We start from the raw sequence: 20,487 nt of genomic DNA, 5'->3' as shown, positions 1-20,487 counted from the left end.
TTAGTTAGTTAGTTTTGTTTTTTTTAACACATACTGACTAATCTTCAAAAGATAATCTCTAAAAATTACAGAACAATCCACCATTCCCTGGGGAGAAGCATGGATTGACTTTTGGTTATTTGCTCATTTCAGAAGCAGTTAGCCAATATGGTTAAACCACTTTAGATTTCTGCTACTTTATTAGAATTTGATTTGAGCTGACAGCTAACAAATCACATCAGAGACATTTTACTCTATTGCCTATATTTATCATGTTGTCATTGCAACTTAAAATCCATTAAACTAACTTGAGAATGTAGAAGTCATATGGAGATGCACAGTGAATCTTCAGTGGGATTACCTTGAAGCATTATTTGGTTCCAGCCACTCTGCAGAGCTGGCATTTCCAAACCATCAACTCAGCATGATACACATACACACCATCTGGCTCTGAGTTCTTAGCAGGCTGGTTGCTCTTATTATTTTGTATCACGTGTAGAAATGAAGTGGTCAAATGTACCATATCTCTCCAAGAAATATAAATAGGGATTTATCAGAATGAAAAAAAAAAAAATCCCAGGATATTTTGGAGTCACTTTGGCATTTGTTCCTCCAGAATGTTCTCTAATTTAATTGCTTCTGCATCTTTTCTCCACCCCCTCAACTCTCCCTGTCAGGAAATCATAGCTTATTTACTGAGTCATTTTAGGTTCAGGCTTCCTTTCCACAAATATGGAAATGTACTCAAATTCCATTCATATCTTTATCTTCTTTACACATGAGTGGTTTTCATTAAATTAATATAATATTATTTTCCTTTTTTCTCTGGAATGCACTAAACTATTACAATTCTGTTTGTACAATAGGACAAATTCATTAGACTTCTGCCATTTATTCCCAAGCATATATAATACAGTTTATCCAGAATAGATTTTATTTCATTTGATTAGATAATCAATATCCTCAATTATATGTAGTTGCACTAAAGCTATAGTCTAGATATCAGGTTATGTCATTACTTTAGTTGCTAATTTTTACATTTCTGCCTAACTGGCCAAACTCAGGCAAGAACCAAGAATGCATCAAACTAGGAAAAGCAGCACATTAAGTAAGAAATGGAATCATTTTTTATATGAATTTTAAAAGCCCCGAGTACAGCTGTAAGTGTAAGACATCCAGTGACTTGTATCTATCATGTACTGTGTTTTGATTATATTATACTTTCATAAGATTAATGTAAAGAGTACTATAATGTTTGTCTTGAAGAGTTTGCTTCAAGTTCATTTTAGACACGGAAGACAGAAGATACAAGATGGAACTCTGAGGGGTAGCAATGAAACTGAAGTGATGTGGATCATGGGAAGAAGGAAAACTGTGGAGAGAACAGATGGGAAAAAGGCAGTGAGATTTATAGGTGTCATAAGGGAAGTCCTGGAGGAGTCCTCGACATGAGGATAAGAGCATTAATTAAAGGGAGGATGATAAAGAAGAAATGAAAAATCTACCTAAAGTCTTTTGTAATTAGAGAACAAAGTATTATCTAACCTTTAATAAATGTATATGTAATCCAGGAAAAAATAGTAGAATAGACAGATATGATAGATAGCTTTAGATAGACATCTATATATCCAGATAGACATATGACACATACATATAACCTACATAGTGTGTGTGTATGTGTGTGCGTGTGTGTGTAATTTCCCCTATGCAGAAGGGTAAATAACACCTTTGGAGAAATGGTGTGAGCTTGAGATCTTCCTGCATCTCGCCTATAATCACATATCATGTGGCACTGTAGAGCATAAAAAGTAATTTTGTTTTCAGTTCATACAACTTTCAATGCAATTCTCACCAGAAACCAATCCATGGCTGTATCTGTGTTCAGTGAAGAATGAATTTGGCTGAAGGAGTTAAATAACATGTGGAAAGGATACAAGAGCCTTAAAATAGCAGCACCATAAAACACAATCTTCAAGAGATTCCCCCTCCATTCCACGGATATTTTACTTTTTACTAGTGCATAATTCCTTCCCCTTATTATCAAGATCAAGAGAGAATGCCAGAAGTACTTCAGCACCATGAGACAGTGACTCAGTCTGAAACCAGATGAGTGACTTCTGCAAGGTTTTCCTTTGCATTTGTTTCTCCTTTGCATTTGTTTCTCGTGCCTTCCTTGCCTGGGACATCTGAACACTGTGTAGCAATTCCACAGCCATGGGAGTTCATTATCAACTGCAGTATGGAGTCCATCAGTTACAGGGAGGCTGTGATCAGTTACATGCTTGAATGCTACTCTGTAGAGAGATCAGCGCGTTTACGAGTTCCATGGGCTCTCTCTGCCTCCCTCATCCCCTGAGACTATGCCCATCCGATGGTGGGTGAATTTGCCTCTACTACTGTTGGAGAGGGTTAGTCTGAACAAGACGGCTTTCTCACTCTAATGACTGTAACTCTATTTTTTCTAAATCTGTCACTGAAGTGATGTGCTTTAAGCCCAAGCTTTTTCAACGAATCTTCACCACAAACATTTTTGAGGAGATGGACTCGCGGCATCATCGAGCCCGTGGTTTTCAGAATGTGATTTAGAATCCTTGCCCGTGTACACAGACATTTACCTCAGACTGCTCTGCCTCATTCCTGAAAATCGATGAAGTAAGCCATAAGTCACTGGTAAGCAATCCATTCAGACAGAAAGAAAGAAAAACAAGCTTTCCAGTCAGAAATCGTGCACTTAGATAAGTAGCTTTGGAAAGGAAAGCTTGTCAACAAAATTTGTTACAATATCCCATAATCGCTTTCACTATAGAAGTAGCAAGGAAAGCAGTCATCTACGGAAGGCATTTGGATACGCCTCACAAAGTAACGGGTGCAATCACGCCGTGTTCCATCAACAGCCCAGTAAGAGTACAGTGGGGACCTTTCCAGAGACTCCATCCTAATCTGCAAATAATGACAGAAAATTCCCCTTGGGCACTCTCCCTGCGCTTCACTGACCCTTTCAGCTACTCAAAACTTTTATGGGCTTAAAGGCTTTTTAAACTATTAACATTAGCATGAATCCTTTCTGAACACTGAATTAAACACACCATTGATTTATTTAACAAATATTTATTGATTAACTACTATGTACAAAGCGCTTAGTAAACTACTAATGTAGAAATGCAGACTATTAAATGATTGCACGCTGTGCTGCAAATGTGCATGTCTAACCTCTAACTTAGCAGAATCTGCATTCGCTAATACGTGGTACATAGATTTAAGCACAATAACAATGATGAACGATTACTGAATGAAAAATGTCATATCTTTCTTTAATAACACAAATCTGTTCTGTAGTGCATTAAATTTTCTAACATTGTAAAATGTATCTTTTCCCACTAAATTTTTACTCTTGGTTACAATTTACTTCAGCAGAAAATGATTTAAGTGTGAAACATGATCATTAAGGAGCTAGATAAATTTGAAAACTTAAATAAAAAAAGACCTTTACCTGAATTAAGATCAAATCAGAAGTTAAGTGATTAAATGATAAAGAATCAGATAATCATACATGACCCATGCACAGTCTGTTTATAATAAACTAAATTATATGTATTAAAAGTATATACACATGCCGGTGAAACTCTGTTAATAAAGCCAATTAGAAAGATGTGGTCCTTGTCCCTAGAAGCTTCTATTTTAAATATTTTTAAATCTATTGATTTTGGTCTATCTAACATCGGGACTACATAAAGGCTATGTCTGTCCTATTGTAGATAGATACTTGGCAGGAACTGAATGATTAAGATAGTTGAAGGCAGTTCTTGTTTCTAGATGCTGACTTCTGCCTTCAGAAACAGGATCTCCCAGATAAAAGCTTCTGGATGGGGTTTGAGGAGTCTCACTCCTCATCAGACAATATTTGCTATTTTTTTTTTTTGTGAGGAAGATGGGCCCTGAGCTAACATCTGCCAATCCTCCTCTTTTTTTTTGCTGAGGAAGACTGGCCCTGGGCTAACATCCACGCCCATCTTCCTCTACTTTATATGGGACACCGCCACAGCATGGCTTGCCAAGTGGTGCATCGGTGCATGCCCAGGATCTGAACCGGCAAACCCCGGGCTGCCGCAGCGGAGCGGGCGCACTTAGCCACTTGCACCACCAGGGCCGGCCCCAATATTTGCTATTTTTAACTCAAAATGGCCATTGGTCTACCATATTAATTTATTTACTACATCATTTTGGAGTTTACTGGTACAGAGCCTGAAAGGATATAAGATGAACCACTCTTTTCATTTCTATTTTCCACTAGTTCACCTATGACTCCACAATATTTTACCTCTAGATTAAGAGTATTTATAAAATCCTAGGGCCCTTATAGCTTGAGAAAGTATAAAGTTAGTGTTGGAAGAATCCTACCACCATCCAACTTAAGTGACGATGTAAATCTCAGACAAAATTAAAGGTCCTTAATTTTGTAATTTCATTTTGTAATTTCATCAATGACATGGAAAAGTCTGATAACACCAAGTGTGGAAGATAATGTGGAATGAGGCTAGTGGGCGTATATTTTGGTTCAATTGCTTTGGAAAACAACAGCATTATCTAGTAAAGCTGAGAATGCATATACAAACCTATGAACCGTCTTATGTAGGTTTCCTAGGACCTAAAGTATATTAACTTGGAATGAGATTGGAGTTGTAAGTATATGGTTCTGTCTTTTAGGCTAGTATGAAATTAAAAAAAGAAAAACAGAAAGAAGCAGTACTATTATTTATTACAGCAGGAAACCAAGAAATACTTCCAGTTCTCAATCACTTAGGTAACAAAGTAAATACAGCCATTACTTTTCCTAACAAAGTTATTACCTTAAGTTTCTTAACAAACAAGCTTTTCTTATGGATGAGAGTAATTTAATGGACATAATTTTGAGTCATAACTGAAGTGTAATGTATAATTTTCTTATACTTTAAAGACTTGGTGACATTTGGAACACTGGAATTGTAAGTTTATGTTCGGTTTTAGAATTGACTTCCTTGATTTCTTTTTAAATAGGGGAAGTTTAATATAAAGAATGATTAAGCTATCATAGAACAGTAATTATAAGATGTAATGAGAACTCTAAAGGGTACCCTGGGGCTCAGGGAAAGTACCGAGGGAAAGGCAAACTTGGAAGAGGCTCCCTCCCCAAAGATATAAAAGTCAGCAGAGTTGAGGAGAAAAAAACGTCTGTGAGGAATGCCTCTCATGTGCTAATTACGTTATCATAAATTCTGGGGCAAAAAACATTAAAAGAAATTGGAGTCAAAATACAAAGAAATATAGGTTCTGAAAAAATCAGAAACATTTTAGAAATCCATCAATTAAGGATATCAACATAAAATATACATTTGTAAATCACTGACTAGTAACTGAGTGCCTTGCATCAACAGAAATATGAACAATGGCATTTTTCCTCTCAGTTACATTAAAATAATGCATCTTTTGATCCTGCCACCTTTCTGTTCTCATAAACATACAAAGTATGTGCTTAAATGCTAATAAATAGGGAAGACCATCAATAGCCAAAAGTGTGCACAGACAGAACAATAAAAAAATTTTGATGGATGAATCTACCCCGTAAAGGGATAAAGCTAGTCTCATCACTGTTGTTGGGGATGGGATAAAGAAGGAAAATCCAAAATCCTCTGGAGAAGTTTTGACAGGTATTAATAAAAATATACGTTTCTTCTTCTAAAAGCAGTATTCATCTGGAAATTTCTCCTGAGAGAAACTAATTCAATATCCACACATCAAGAACTCAAAGTTTAAAAGTGTAAATTCTGAGCTCTAAGAAATCAGAACATAAAATATTTTGTTTATAAATTTCTAAGTGCTTCCAGTAAGAGTTTTCTTGAGAAGTGTGTTTTTAAAATCACAATCATTAACAATAACATTATTTGAAATAATTACCACAAGGTTTTACCAGTAGAACATCAAATGCTTACTTCTGGTTTACGGGAGTTAAGACTTCTACCATGAGGCTTCTACAGCTTGCCAGTGAGAAAACCCTGGCTGCTGACTACATTGGAATTATTCCTAACAAGTGGTTTTAATAGCATCTCTAGCTACTAATGGCATTTTTACGGCAATTCTGCCTGTAGGTAAAAAAGGAAGAAAGGAAGACAGAGGTGGAGGGAGGGAGAGAGGGAAATAAAGGGCAAGAAAGATAAGTTAAATGATCTTTGGGAGAAAAGCCTATGTAATGTTTTCTTAGTCCATTTGGGCTGCTATAACAGAAATACCATTGACTGGGGGGCTTATAAACTCCAGAAATTTGTTTCTCACAGTGCTGGAGGCTGAGAAGTCCAAGATCAAGGTACTGGTAGATTTGGTGTCTGGTGAGAGCCTTGATCCTAGATGGGCATCTTCTCACTGTATCCTCACAAGGCAAAAGTGTCAAGGGATCTCTCTGGAGCCTCTTTTAAAAGGGCACTAATCTCATTCATGAGGGCTCCACTCTCATGACCTAATCACCCCCAAAGCCCCACCTCCAAGTACCATCACCTTGGGGGTTAGAATTCAACATATGAATTTGAGGGGGGACAGAAACATTCAGTCTGTAGCAAATGTAAAGTTGTAATATGCTCAGACCCTCTGAAAAATATATAGTATATACTTCATTCTTAATATTACATGGGATGTTCAAGTTAGTGTCAATAACTCTCCTGATCAGAATGCAGCAGCTGAAGGTTGATGTTTCAAACTGGTAAATGCTGGAAGAAATCCTAGTTGAGAATATGGCGTGGAAATAAGAGCTAAGCTATCCATCTTTTCTATTGTAACTGACTTTGGATGCTAGAGCTGAATTGAAAATATTATCTAAAAGTGTTCATCAAATTATATCAAATTTACAGATTGTCCATGAGGAAGCTTATATATAGTATATATAACATCTCCCTCAGCCATTGAAAAAAAAAAAATCCAGGACAAAATGTGTAGGGGGATATACAAAGCCCATCCTTTCTTTTTTTTTGTGAGGAGATCAGCCCTGTGCTAACATCTGCCAATCCTCCTCTTTTTGTTGAGGAAGACTGGCCCTGGGCTAACATCTGTGCCCATCTTCCTCCACTTTATTTATTTATTTTTTCCCCCCAAAGCCCCAGTAGATAGATGTGTGTCATAGCTGCACATCCTTCTAGTTGCTGTATGTGGGACGCAGCCTCAGCATGGCCGGAGAAGCGGTGCGTCGGTGTGCGCCCGGGATCTGAACCCGGGCCGCCAGCAGCAGAGCGCGCGCACTTAACGGCTAAGCCACGGTGCCGGCCCCCCGTCCTTTCTTTTATGACTTCAAAATATCCCTAATGAAATCTCTCCAAATGTAAAATCAGAAAAATCTTTGTTTGTTTTTTTTGAGGAAGATTAGCCCTGAGCTAATACCTGTTGCCAATCCTCCTCTTTTTCTGCTGAGGAAGACTGGCCCTGGGCTAACATCCGTGCCCATCTTCCTCTACTTTATATGTGGACGCCACCAAAGCATGGCTTGATAAGTGTGCGCAGGTCCAGGCCTGGGATCCGAACCTGTGAACCCCAGGCTGCCGAAGCGAAGGGCATGAACTTAACTGCTACACCCCAGTCCGGCCCTCAAATCTTTATTTTTAGAGACATTCTTTTCCTTTGTTATGCTGGGATTGTGCTAAGCACACCAATCAGCGCGCTGCATGGGTTTACAGAAAGGACAGATGCCTCTGTCCAGGACTCTTCATCTTGGTAGAAGCCCCAAACACTGGAGGAGGAAGAGAAGCCACTTAGGGAACTAAGTCCCAAGTGTTCATGAGCTACTGCAAACACATCACTGTTCTTCTCTTTATCTGCAGTGAGGGCTCCACAGTTGTGTCAAGCCCACCTTGCCTTTTGGAGAACTGGGAGCATCGGAGCTTCAACTCCAGTGCCTCCTAGTCGCATCTATTACGATCAGCACAAGCTGCCTGTGCATTTCTGGACTAGTGTTTGTCATCCATGACTCAGGAGTCGGTGTTACTCCACTAACCCAAGTCTTACCCCATAGATGGATATCTCTTGAGAGGGCAGCATACTATGAAAATTATTACACAATTTTGAATTGCGTAGCCTTTAAAAATCTCTAATTTAAAGACATATGTTGCAAAGCTTGTGATGTGCTTGATACTTAAATTCAACACATGTGGGAAAACATCTAGGATCCTCTGCTAGCCAGAGTGCTCCTAGACATGATCTTAGAAATTTGTTAGTGATAAAGGGAAAGTACTATGAAATTATTTGGCGGGGACACTCTCCAGTATAGGAGTGGCTTTGGCAACAATTTTTATTTAGGGCCCTCAAGTCCCTCTTTATTATAAAATTCTAAATAGGATCTTATGATTCAGCTACTTATTAACACTATCATTCATAAGACAATATAAATGATAAGTCTTGGGGTTATACTACTAAATTAATTTCTTCTTTTATTCATCTTTATTTTATTGTAGTAAGAACACTTAACATGAGATCTACCCCCTTCAGAGATTTGTAAGGTACCACCATATTGTTAACTATAAGAACAATGTTGTAAAACAGATCTCAAGAATTCATTCATCTTGCATAACTGAAACTTTATACCCACTGACAAGCAACTCTTCATTTCTCCCTGTTCCCAGCCCCTAGCAACCACCGTTCTCCTCTCTGCTTCTATGAGTTTATTTTAGATCCCTCATATAAGTAGAATCATGCAAGTATTTGTCCTTCTCTGACTGGCTTATTTCACTTAGCATAATGTCCTCAAATGACTAAACTAATTTCAGTAGATTGAACAAATATAGTAGTCATGTGAAAACCTCTCTACACATACGTGATGACAAAAGCATGCTTACACAAACCGTTTTCTGGAAGGTGTCTTTAATGTAGAAAAACTGGCCCGTCTTAAGTCCAATCAACAGGTATGTCTTACCTTCCCGGTGACAGCATCTTGTAAATAATGTACACATCCATTTTAGTAATATTTTGTGGACCAAATCTTTGTGGATCAAATTTTGTGGACCAAAATTCCTTTTGTGTTTTTCTCAATCAGTGAGTTTTTAAATAGCCAATTTCAAGGCTGAGGTCACTATTTCCTCTTGAACGTTATTGTGAAACACTCTGCACAGGGCTGCATGTAACCAGCTCCAGTGGTGACCAAACCATCATTGTGCCCGAATCAACCCCGACAAGAAAGTTCTTTAAATCTTTCAGGTCATGAGGACATCATTTAGTAAAAAGATATGTTTTTGGCAGTGACCATAGTGGACAGGGTGAAGTACACCCCAATCAAATTATGCACTCAAAACCATGACATACTGCATTTTTCCAAAAGTGCATAATAGTTATATAATGATCATCTATGTGGCAGTTTATGACCTAAAATGTGATTTCCTGTAGTTTGTTTTGCAAGTTGGCCTTTTCCTCTTTCCCACTGCACACTCCTCCTCTGTCTCTTTGCTGGTTCCTTTTTAACTTCTCAATCTCTAAACCCTGGCAGACCCCAGAGCTCAGACATTGGCCCTCTTCTCTTTTCCAGCTGCAATCCTTGGAGATCTGATCCAGTCTCCAATCCAGTCTCCTGATTTTGAATCTCATCTCCACGATAATGACTCCCACTATCTATCTGACACCTGTATTTCAATGTCAAATAGCCATCTCCAACTTGACAGGTCCAAAATTGAACTCCTTGAACTCCCCAACAAATATGCTCCCCCCACAGTCATCCTCATCTCCATTAGTGGCAACTCTGACTTTATAGTAACACATCCCCCAAACCCAGCTAATGCAATTCATTAGCAAATCCCATTGTCTCTCTCTTTAAAAATCATCTCCAGAATCTGACACTTGGCACCACTTCTACCGCTATCTCCCTGGTCCGTGTCACTACCAACTCTCACATGGATTGTTGGAAGATCCTTCCATCTGAAGACCTGCTCTTCTCCACTCTATTCTATATAGCAGCCAGAAGGAGGCTGTTACGAGTCAGATCATGTGACTCTGCTCAAACTCCTTCAAAGGCTTCCGATCTCAGATACAGTAAAAGCCCAAGTCCTTCACACCATCTCCCACAGGTCCTTCCCTGTCTCCTGCCATTCCCCCCTCACTCACTCTGCTCTGGCCCACTGGTCTCCCAGGTAGGGCCTCTACACCAGCTGTTTCCTTGAATCGCCTCCTCTCTTCCTTCATTCAAACATTAGACTGTAGTCAGTTCGTCCTTGCAACTCGCTGTGAAAACGCAATCCCTCCTCCCTGACAGTGCTCCCTCTACTGCCATCTTCCAGGAGAGCAGCTGTCATACCCTCCTCTCCCCAACTAGTGTCTGAGCTCTGTGAGGGCAGGGATTTACTGTGTACCTTACTCACTGCTCAATCCCTGGCCCTCTATAAACACTTGCTGGATAAATGAATGAAGAGCTGAATTTCAACTCTGCACTTTCTTGCTTTGAACACAGAGGCCTGCCTTGCTCAAAGTCATTCAACAAGTATGCTTTGAAGCCTAAATGTGAACCCAAGTCTTTTGACTGAAAGCCCTTACTCTTTCTAGCAAGGCATGTGTCTTGACATGAGTACAGCCATGTTTGGCTGCTCCATTGACCTACAGCCACCAGCACAAAAAGAAATATGAAAGCTGCTTTCTGCGTGGTGGGAACTGGCCTTTTCCCGGGAACCGGCCTTTCTCCCACGGAGAGAGTTGCAAGTTGTAACATTTCAAGGCTCTTGGAGCGTCGTAGCCCGGAATGGACTGGCCATCTGTGCCGGGCTGAGACGATAACCAAAGAGAACAATACACGTACACAACTACCGGGTTGGGGCGTTAGCCAGGGGGCTCAGTGCACGTACGCCACTGATAACCATTTTGTGCATGGAAACACTAAATGCTTGCTCTGCAAACTCTGTAATTGCTTACTCTGAAAATTACTGATGGTATAAAAACTGCTGGAAACTGAGACCCGGTGAGAGTTCCACCTGTGGAAGGGACACCTTGCCCAGGACGTGTGATCCTTGCCCAGCCGCGTCGATTGACAGGACTCTCCCGGCAGTGGGGCGTGGATGTTGTGAGTAACTGATTTGATGTGAAGTAATTGATTTGATGTGTAGTAAGTGATTTGATGTGTTCTCTTTTCGGTCAACCTGGTGTTTCTCTTTCCGGTTGATTTGTGTCATTTCTCTTCAGCCGATGTGGGTGTTTTCCCTTTCCAGTCGGGCTGATGTTTTTTCCCTCTTAATATTTGACCTATTTGGATCAGTTTGCAGACTGTCGCCTTTACTATCCTCTATATAATAAAATATACCTTCAGTCCATTTGTTTGGAGTGGAAGGTGTCTTTTACGTCTCCGATCGAATCCCCGAACCTGACATAACAGCATGCCAATTAACTTGCCCTCCACATTCTTACCATCTTAGGGGCTGGGCCTGGTTTTATCATTACTCACTTTCAACACAAATACTAGTCTCAAGGGAAGAACAAGAAATGTTCACTAAATATAAAGAGAAGAAGAAATTCACCCAGAAAAGATGGTAACCACTTCCTGTCTAGATTATGAACCCATCAAGGACAAAGACTACATTTTATTCATTCCTGTATCACCAATTCTTGGTTCAGTGTGTGGAACCAAGCAGCAGCTAACTGTACGTTCCATCGAGGAATAGAATTACATCAAGTTAACCCTAACCAGGAAACCATCAAAAATGTTGACAGTGCAGCTGAAAAATGTCATGGAATTCTGCCCCCTGCTCATTCACGGAGCAGCCAGGACACCTGATGAGAACTCCAGTACTTTACGAATCTATGACACAATAAACTGAGGGAGGATGAAAGCCAAAGTTATACTCTTGGTCAGTAACACTGTGGTCAACTACAGATGATTACTATGTGCCAAGACCTCTGCTTAGTGCTTTTCATGTGGTCTTATTTAGCTGCCATCACAGTCCTTTAAGATAGGTATTGATTATATCACCATTTTGCAAATTGTGCGTCTATAACTATGAGAGGTAGAGCAACTTCCTCAAGCTTGCGTATACTCTATTCTTTTTATCAGTCGGTATAGAAATCAGGCCTCTTAATTTCAAAGCAATGCCTTTACTTCATGACACAAAAGCTTCTTTTAAATACGACAAATAACATACATCATGATATATTTGTCTTGCCTCCTATGGTATAAATAAATGCAAATATTCTGGCTCTGAAACTTACAACCTTCTATTACATTTCTCCACATTCTTTTACCTTTACTAATTCTCATTTAAGCACTGTAATAGAAATGGGTACTTCCAAATGGATACAACCTTTCAGGGGTGTCATTTGGACATACGAATCAAAATTCTTTAAAATTCTTTTAGAAATGCATCTAACTTGGTCACAAAAATTTATGGACAAGAATGTTTATTTCACTGGAGTTTATGTTGCTAACAATCTGGAAATTGTTAAACTGACCAAAATGATACATTTAAATCTTGAGGGAATTGTGGAATGTTATATATCCACGAAACATCATGTCTTTGAATAATAGTTAACAACTTGAGAAAATGCTTATAATATATAATCAAGTGTAAAAAAACAAATAACAAAAGTAACCATAGGTGATTATAGTTAATAATACTGTATTGTGTATTTGAAAGTCACTAAGAGAGTAGATCTCAAAAGTTCTCATCACACACACACAAAGTAACCATTAACCACAACAGCAACAGCTCATTTTATCCGAATGCTGAGAGCATGCCAGGCTCTGTGTGGGGCACTTTCCTAATGCATCTCATCTAATCCTCCCAACAACCCCGGAGCCAGGGACTCCAATAATCTTGATTTTACAGATGAAGAAACACAGGCATAGAAAAGCATATTACAGATAGTATGATCCCAAATTTATGCAAAACATTTATACAAAGAGATAATGATCTAAAAATAAACCTTTTAGCCAGGCTACTTTAAACAACTGATGATCGTGATAATATGATGGTATATAGTATGCCATGAACTATGTGTTAGTGATTAAGTGCCAGTAAGCTGACATCCACTGAAAATCTTATCGTAGTTTAACTGACTTTTTCAAGTGGAAAAATACTCTCTTACCACCTGAACATTTTATTTAAAGTATAACTCACTATGTCTAATTGTTCATAAAACAAAAACAGTGCTGTCCTCATATTTGCTCATATTCTCTTTTTCTCCCTGTCACCACGCCCACCTTTGTGCATTTTCTTTCCTGCATATTTTAAAGTGGAATCAGAGAAGTTTTTCCATTCATATTTCTCAGAGCTTGTTGAAAACTTGTAATGAAAACAGCCAGGCTAAAGCACAAACTAATTGTGTCAAATGTTCTTACAGTATTTCCCCTTAGGAATTATCCAGCATTGTTTTAAACTAGTCATGCTGTTTTTCAGGAGGAAAAAAGACCCAAGCATTAAATTTACTATCCCTATAAGATTTTTGAAAACAGATATGTGTTTTCACAGCTCAGCTTGAAGATACAATTTTCTACTCACTTTCCTGCTATTCAGGGCCATTCATGGCTGGAGCAGTTACCCACGTATTGGGTTAGCTGTTAGGTTTGGGATTTTGTTTGTCCTTAGATTAGGTTAAGAAAATGTTTCCACTGCTTCTCTATCCTAACAAAACTGACAGAATCAAAATGTCATTCTAGTATTTCTCACGGTGTAAGGAACACACCTACTAAAGCAGCTTTGGGGAAAAAAATCTAAAAAACTATTTTAAATTGTGGCTACCTGTAGCCTGGGCTAGTTTCTAGAAGCGAATTGTACATGTTAATATCCGTGGAAACATACAGGCAAAGCCGGTTCTCCGACATGTCTCTTTCTATGCTCTGATATTTATTTATGTGCTCACCATTCCAAACCACCAGCATTTTTTCACAAGCAGAAGACTAGTTCACGTGTCTTTGTTTTGCAAATGCTCTTGTTCAACCTGGCATGCGTTTCTAATTCTAGTCCACCTAGCCCACTATTATCATCCTTCCAGTCCCAGCTCTACTCGACCCTTGACAAAGCTCATCTGAAGCGTCCATAGATGACTTGGTGCCAAGATTTTGTATCACATCCTCTATCTTTGCATTTATGTCACTGTATTTAGGTGTTTGTGTCTGCCTGTCTGCCCTAAAAGACTATGAGCTTCTTGAGGAGGAGCATAACATTCTATTCTTCTTTATACTGTCAGGTACAGTTTACCTGCTTGAGTACTCAGTTGTCCTTAGGAAAGTGCTTTTTACACTCTGAACTTCAGTTTCCTCTTCTGTAAAATGATCATAAGAATAGTTACCACATAGATTTACTGTGAAGATTAAACGAGATCTTGCATGTGGAAGCACCGGGAACCCCGGCTCTGAGCTAATGCTAACTTGAATCTGAATCATTCCATTGTTCCCTGCAACACCCATCACAATAGTAAATCAGCACTGAGCAAAATGCCTCATACCTCGGTCCTCAATGAACGATTATCAAATGAATAAATATAAGGGATATAGACCAAAGTGTGTAGACCCGTGGTTCTTTGAGTTACACGCACTTTAAGGACATGATGAAAACTACAACCTTTCTCCCCCTGTACACACATATTCAACTTTGTGCAGAATTTTAGGGACTCTCCAAATCTCCTGAAGGTCAGTCACGGTCCCTCAAGTGTAGAGGCACCCGTGTGAGTTCCTACTGTAGACAATCCTGTATAAAGAATAGATACCTTGGTCCAGATGAATTTGGCTTCCTTCTCTGACTGCTACAAACTGCACAAGGCTCTGGTCATTACCCTCCAGGTCCGGTAGGATACCTATGGAATAGCTCCCAGCCACAGAGTGTCTTCTCCAGGGATGTGGAATGAGGGAAACCAAAATGTCAAGATCCCGCTTTGCTGGGTTGTTTTCTGGGATTTAACATTATATCCGAGAAAGAACTAGATTGAACCTTTCAAGGCTTCAGGTTCCTCTCATTCACCACAAAGGCAAACATTTCCAGACAAAGTCAGGGTGGACTTTTGTCTCAATCAGGGTTAGGATTTTTGCCAGAGAGCTCCCGGGCACACAAAATAAGATGCTCATTCTTTCAAGTCTCAACTAAGCTTAATGCATATATCTCTCCAACCAAAAAACAGCTTAATGCACATACCTCTCCAACCAAGCCAAGTAATGCTTATTCGCATGTTCAAGGATCATTTATAAATATTTTAGCTGCCATACAGTTCTCTGCCTCTGGAGATCTGAGGGAACAACCTCTGGAGAGCAACTGGTAAAGCTGGCTACAGGGTTGCCAGGAATTTTCCTGGAGATGATCTTTACTCGGAGGATTATATCTCCACACATCATTTCTCTAGAGATCCCTTGTGTACACTTAAACAGAATTCTTGCAGACCCAGAATGAGGTGTTCCTTCTTCCATGTTTTAAAAATACCTATAATGTGGTACTCATCAAATTGCCCAGTAATTATCTGTTGATGTTTGTTTCACCTTCTACTTTGGGAGCCCCATGGGCAGAGATGATGCCTTATTCATCTTTGCATCCCTAGAACTTAGAACAGTGCCAGTTATAAAAGCAATGACAGAGGGAGGATATGAAACACAATATGAAAGACATGTTCATACAAATACAAATATGAAAGACATGTTCCTTGTCTTCAAGAAGTTCAACTGGGGTGATCAGAATAAATAAACACTGACAATACAATACAGTCTAATCTAGACTGACGCGGAAGGATGAGGAAAGGTCTCCCCTAGAGTGTGTCATATCTGGGTTGAGTTCTGGAGAATGAGTAAGAGGCGGCCCTCAGAAGGAGGGTGATGGACAGAGAGGGCGGCCTGCCTGTTCTGGACAGAAGCAGCAGCACTTCTGAAGGGAAGGCAAAGTGATGGAAGAAACTAAAGTAATTCTGGAGAACAGGCATGTCAGGTGGAAAAGGGGTAATGTCAAGAGACGAGGCTGGAGAAGCAGAGAGGGGCATGAGTATGACTAGGCTTAGAAAAGCACGTTAAGGAGGCGGAGTCAAGATGGCGGCGTAGGCAGACTTGGAACTCACCTCCTCCCGTGGACACAGCCAATTTACAGCTACTCGTGGAAAAATTACCCCTGAGACAGAACTGAAAACTGGATGAGAGGAACTCCTGCAACAACGGACAATCCTCACTGAGGTGGAAGAGGCAGAGACTCCCTTCTGGAGAGGAAAAACGCCGCCTTCACAAGCCGCCAGCTTCACGGCCGCCGGGAGCAGCGCACAGGTACGCAGCCTCCCTGGAGGCGCGGGGCCCTGAGCCGGGGAGCGCCCCCGCGGTGGGCATTTTGTGGACCCAGCACAATCGAGACCAGCAGCATAATATCTGACTGTGCCTGCTACTAAAACATTGGGGAGCACCCCCAGAAAACCCGGTTCACAAAGAAACTAAAACTGGCTCTTAAAGGGCCCGCGCACAAACTCACCCGCTCCAGAAAGCACCCTAAAATCACCAGAAAGAAAGGTGCACAGTGCTTTGGTGACAAGAGACTCACCTAATAGGCCCTGAGTGCATCTCGGTGAGGGGTGAGACCTCTCCAGGGACTGGGACATTGGCGGCGGCCATTGTTGTGGCCTGGTGTGAGCGTGCTGACACAGACGCCATTGGAGTTCTCCCTGAGACCTGCTAGCCCAGGGTCTGCTCCACCCGCTAGAGCACCGATTTAATCCAGCTCAGCCAGGGCAGGCAGCCCACCCTAGAGACTGGCCCCACCCAACAACAAGCCCTCAGGCAACGTGTGGGCCTGCATAGATTGGTGACTGGATTCTCTGCAGCCTGGCAACTGAGCCGACTTGAGTGGGGCAGGGTGTGCACAAGGAGCGGGTGGAGAGTGTGGGGTGGTGGCGGAGTGTGTGGGGCTCCCGCCGTGGAGAGACTGGGTCCGCTTCGGGAGGTCGGGGCGCTCACACGGGGCAGGACTGTGTTGACTGTGTGTGTGGACCTGTGGGCGGCAGGGCTTGTCAGCTGCAGGGCTTGTCAGCTGCAGAAGACTTGTGCTTCTCAAAGACCCACATAGGAGGTTTGCCACACCTTCCAAAGCCTGAAACAATTGGGTGCTCCTGTGCCTGAGGCCAGCCCCACCCAGCTGCAATCCTCAGAGGGCTGACAAGAGACATAATAGGCTAGAGGCTTACTGCAATTGTAAGGCCCTGAGCCTAACAACCTGCCACGCTGGGGGCCTACTCAGTTAAAAGAAATACTGCAACACAAATGTGGTATTAGAACTTACAGACAACTGTGCTGGGGTGCCCCACACCTGATAAAGAGACTGAAGGGCCCACAACAACTACAAGCAGCTGAGCATTACAACAGCTGGCCAGGAGCATAACTCAGCCTCCCTGGGCACCTATAGGGAGAGCTAACAGGCCACAATAGAAGGACACACGTAGCCCACATAGGGGCCACCCAAGGAACATTGAGAACTGAGGGAAGCACACTGGACGCCTCCCAAGGCATCACTAACATAAGGTCACCTATCCAAGAGCAGGAGACGTAGCTGACCTACCTAATACATAGACACAAGCACAGGGAAAGAGGCAAAATGAGGAGGCAAAAGAATACATTCCAAGTAAGGGAACAGGACAAAACCCCAGAAAAGGAACTAAGTGAAACAGAAATGAGCAACCTACCTGACAGAGAGTTCAAACTAAGAGTGTTAAGGATGCTCACTGATCTGGGGAGAAGAATAGATGAACTCAGTGAGAATGTCAACAAAGAAATGGAAGATATAAAAAAGAACCAATCAGAAATGAAGAATACAATACTGGAAATGAAAAATTCATTAGAGGGACTCAAAAGCAGAGTAGAGGATACAGAAGAACGGATCTGTGAGCTGGAAGAAAGACTAGAAGAAATTACCCAAGGTGAACAGGTAAAAGAGAAAAGAATTAAAAAGAGTGAGGACAGTCTAAGGGACCGCTGGGACAACATCAAGCGCACTAACATCCGTGTTATAGGTGTCCCGGAAGGAGAAGAGCGAGACAAGGGGGCAGAGAATCTATTTCAAGAAATAATAGATGAAAACTTCCCTAACCTAAGGAAGGAAACAGACATCCAGGTACAGGAAGCACTGAGAGCCCCAAACAAGATAAACCCAAAGAGGCCCACACCAAGACACATCATAATCAAAATGTCCAGAATTAAAGATAAAGAGAGAATCCTAAAAGCTGCAAGAGAATGTCAAGTTACATACAAAGGAAACCCCATAAGGCTATCAGCTGACTTCTCAGCAGAAACCTTACAGGCTAGAAGAGAATGGCACGATATATTTAAAGTGCTAAAAGGAAAAAACTTACAGCCAAGAATACTCTACCCAGCAAGGTTATCATTCAAAATGGAAGGAGAGATCAAAATTTTCCCAGATAAGCAAAAATTAAAGGAGTTTGTCACCAAGAAACCAGTGCTACAAGAAATGTTAAAGGGACTGATTTAAGGGGAAAAGAGAAGACCACTAATAGGAAAAATTATCTATTTCCATGATTAGAACGTAATGGATACAAATGCACAAAAAAGAGGTTAGATATGATATTAAAAACATAAAAGGAGGGAGGAGGGGAGTTAAAGAGTACAGCTTTCAGACAGAGGTCAAACTAAAGTGACCATCAATTCTGTATAGAAGAAGTAAGGAACAGAGAAGGAATACTAAAACACTGAGAAAAAAAAAAAAGTTAAAAAATGGCAGTAAGTACATACTTATCAATAGCTACTTTAAACGTCAATGGACTAAATGCTCCCATTAAAAGGCATAGGGTGGCTGACTGGATAAAAAAACAAGACCCATATATATGCTGCATACAAGAGACACACTTCAGACCTAAGGACACTCACAAACTGAAAGTGAAGGGATGGAAAAAGATACTCCATGCAAATGGCAATGAAAAGAAAGCTGGGGTAGCAGTACTCATATCAGACAAAATAGACTTTAAAACAAAAACTGTAAAAAGAGACAAAGAAGGGCATTACATAATGATCAAGGGAACAATCCAACAAGAGGATGTAACACTTGTAAATATCTACGCACCCAATGTAGGTGCACCTAAATATATAAAGCAATTATTAACAGACATAAAAACGGAAATAGACAGTAACACAATAATAGTAGGGGACTTTAACACTCCACTTACACCAACGGATAGATCATCCAAACAGAAGATCAATAAGGAAACATTGGCCTTAAATAACACACTAGAACAGATGGACCTAGTAGATATATACAGAGAATTCCATCCAAAAACCGAAGAATACACGTTCTTTTCAAATGCACATGGAACATTCTCCAGGATTGATCACATATTAGGCCACAAAACAAGTCTCCATAAATTTAAGAAGATTGAAATAATACCAAGCATCTTTTCTGACCACAACGGTATGAAACTAGAAATCAACTATAGGAAGAAAATCAGAAAGGCCACAAATACGTGGAGATTAAACAAAATGCTACTGAACAACAACTGGGTTAACGAAGAAATCAAAGAAGAAATCAAAAAATACCTGGAGACAAATGAAAATGAAAATACGACATGCCAGAATTTATGGGATACAGCAAAAGCGGTTCTAAGAGGGAAGTTTATAGCGATACAGGCCTATCTCAACAAACAAGAAAAATCTCAAATAAACAATCTAACAATGCACCTAAAGGAACTGGAAAAAGAAGAACAAACAAAGCCCAAAATCAGTAGAAGAAGGTAAATAACAAAAATCAGAGCAGAAATAAATGAAATAGAGACCAAAAAAACAATAGAAAAAATTAATAAAACCAAAAGCTGGTTCTTTGAAAAGATCAACAAAATTGACAAACCTTTAGCTAGACTCACCAAGAAAAAAAGAGAGAAGGCACAAATAAGTAAAATCAGAAATGAAAGAGGAGAGGTTACAACAGACACCTCAGAAATACAAAAGATTATAAAAGAATACTATGAAAAGCTATATGCCAACCAATTTGACAATCTGGAAGAAATGGATAAATTCTTAGAATCATACAACCTTCCAAAACTGGATCAAGAAGAAGTAGAGAATTTGAATAGACCAATCACCAGTGAGGAGATTGAAACAGTAATCAAAAACCTCCCCAAAAATAAAAGTCCAGGACCAGACGGCTTCCCTGGTGAATTCTACCAAACATTCAAAGAAGACTTAATACCTATCCTTCTCAAACTCTTCCAAAAAATTGAGGAGGGGGGGAAGCTCCCTAACTCATTCTACGAAGCCAACATTACCCTGATACCAAAACCAGACAAGGACAACACAAAAAAAGAAAATTACAGGCCAATATCACTGATGAACATCGATGCGAAAATCCTCAACAAAATACTAGCAAATCGCATACAACAATACGTTAAAAAGATTATACACCATGATCAAGTGGGATTTATTCCAGGGATGCAGGGATGGTTTAACATTCGCAAATCAATTAACGTAATACACCACATTAATAAAATGAAGAACAAAAATCACATGATCATCTCAATAGATGCAGAGAGCATTTGACAAGATACAGCATCCATTTATGATAAAAACTCTGAATAAAA

General features: G+C 40.3%; 1 protein-coding gene across 2 annotated transcripts in view; it reads right to left on the bottom strand.

Moving 5' to 3' along the window:
* Nucleotides 1-16,499, bottom strand: part of AIG1 (androgen induced 1) — a 202,716-nt gene extending 186,217 nt beyond the window's left edge. Inside the window, exon 1 of one of the 2 annotated variants that reach the window (XM_087425169.1) lies at nucleotides 16,455-16,499. The gene's annotated coding sequence lies outside the window, so the exon portion shown is untranslated. The remainder of the gene's footprint in view (nucleotides 1-16,454) is intronic. The other variant, XM_087425168.1, reaches the window with a different exon arrangement.
* Nucleotides 16,500-20,487: the final 3,988 nt, after the last annotated feature.

Source organism: Ceratotherium simum, chromosome 38 (assembly GCF_057802395.1).
Source record: "Ceratotherium simum simum isolate JZ-2026a chromosome 38, ASM5780239v1, whole genome shotgun sequence".
Taxonomy (NCBI): Eukaryota; Metazoa; Chordata; class Mammalia; order Perissodactyla; family Rhinocerotidae; genus Ceratotherium; species Ceratotherium simum.
This window is presented reverse-complemented; position numbering and strand designations above follow the sequence as displayed.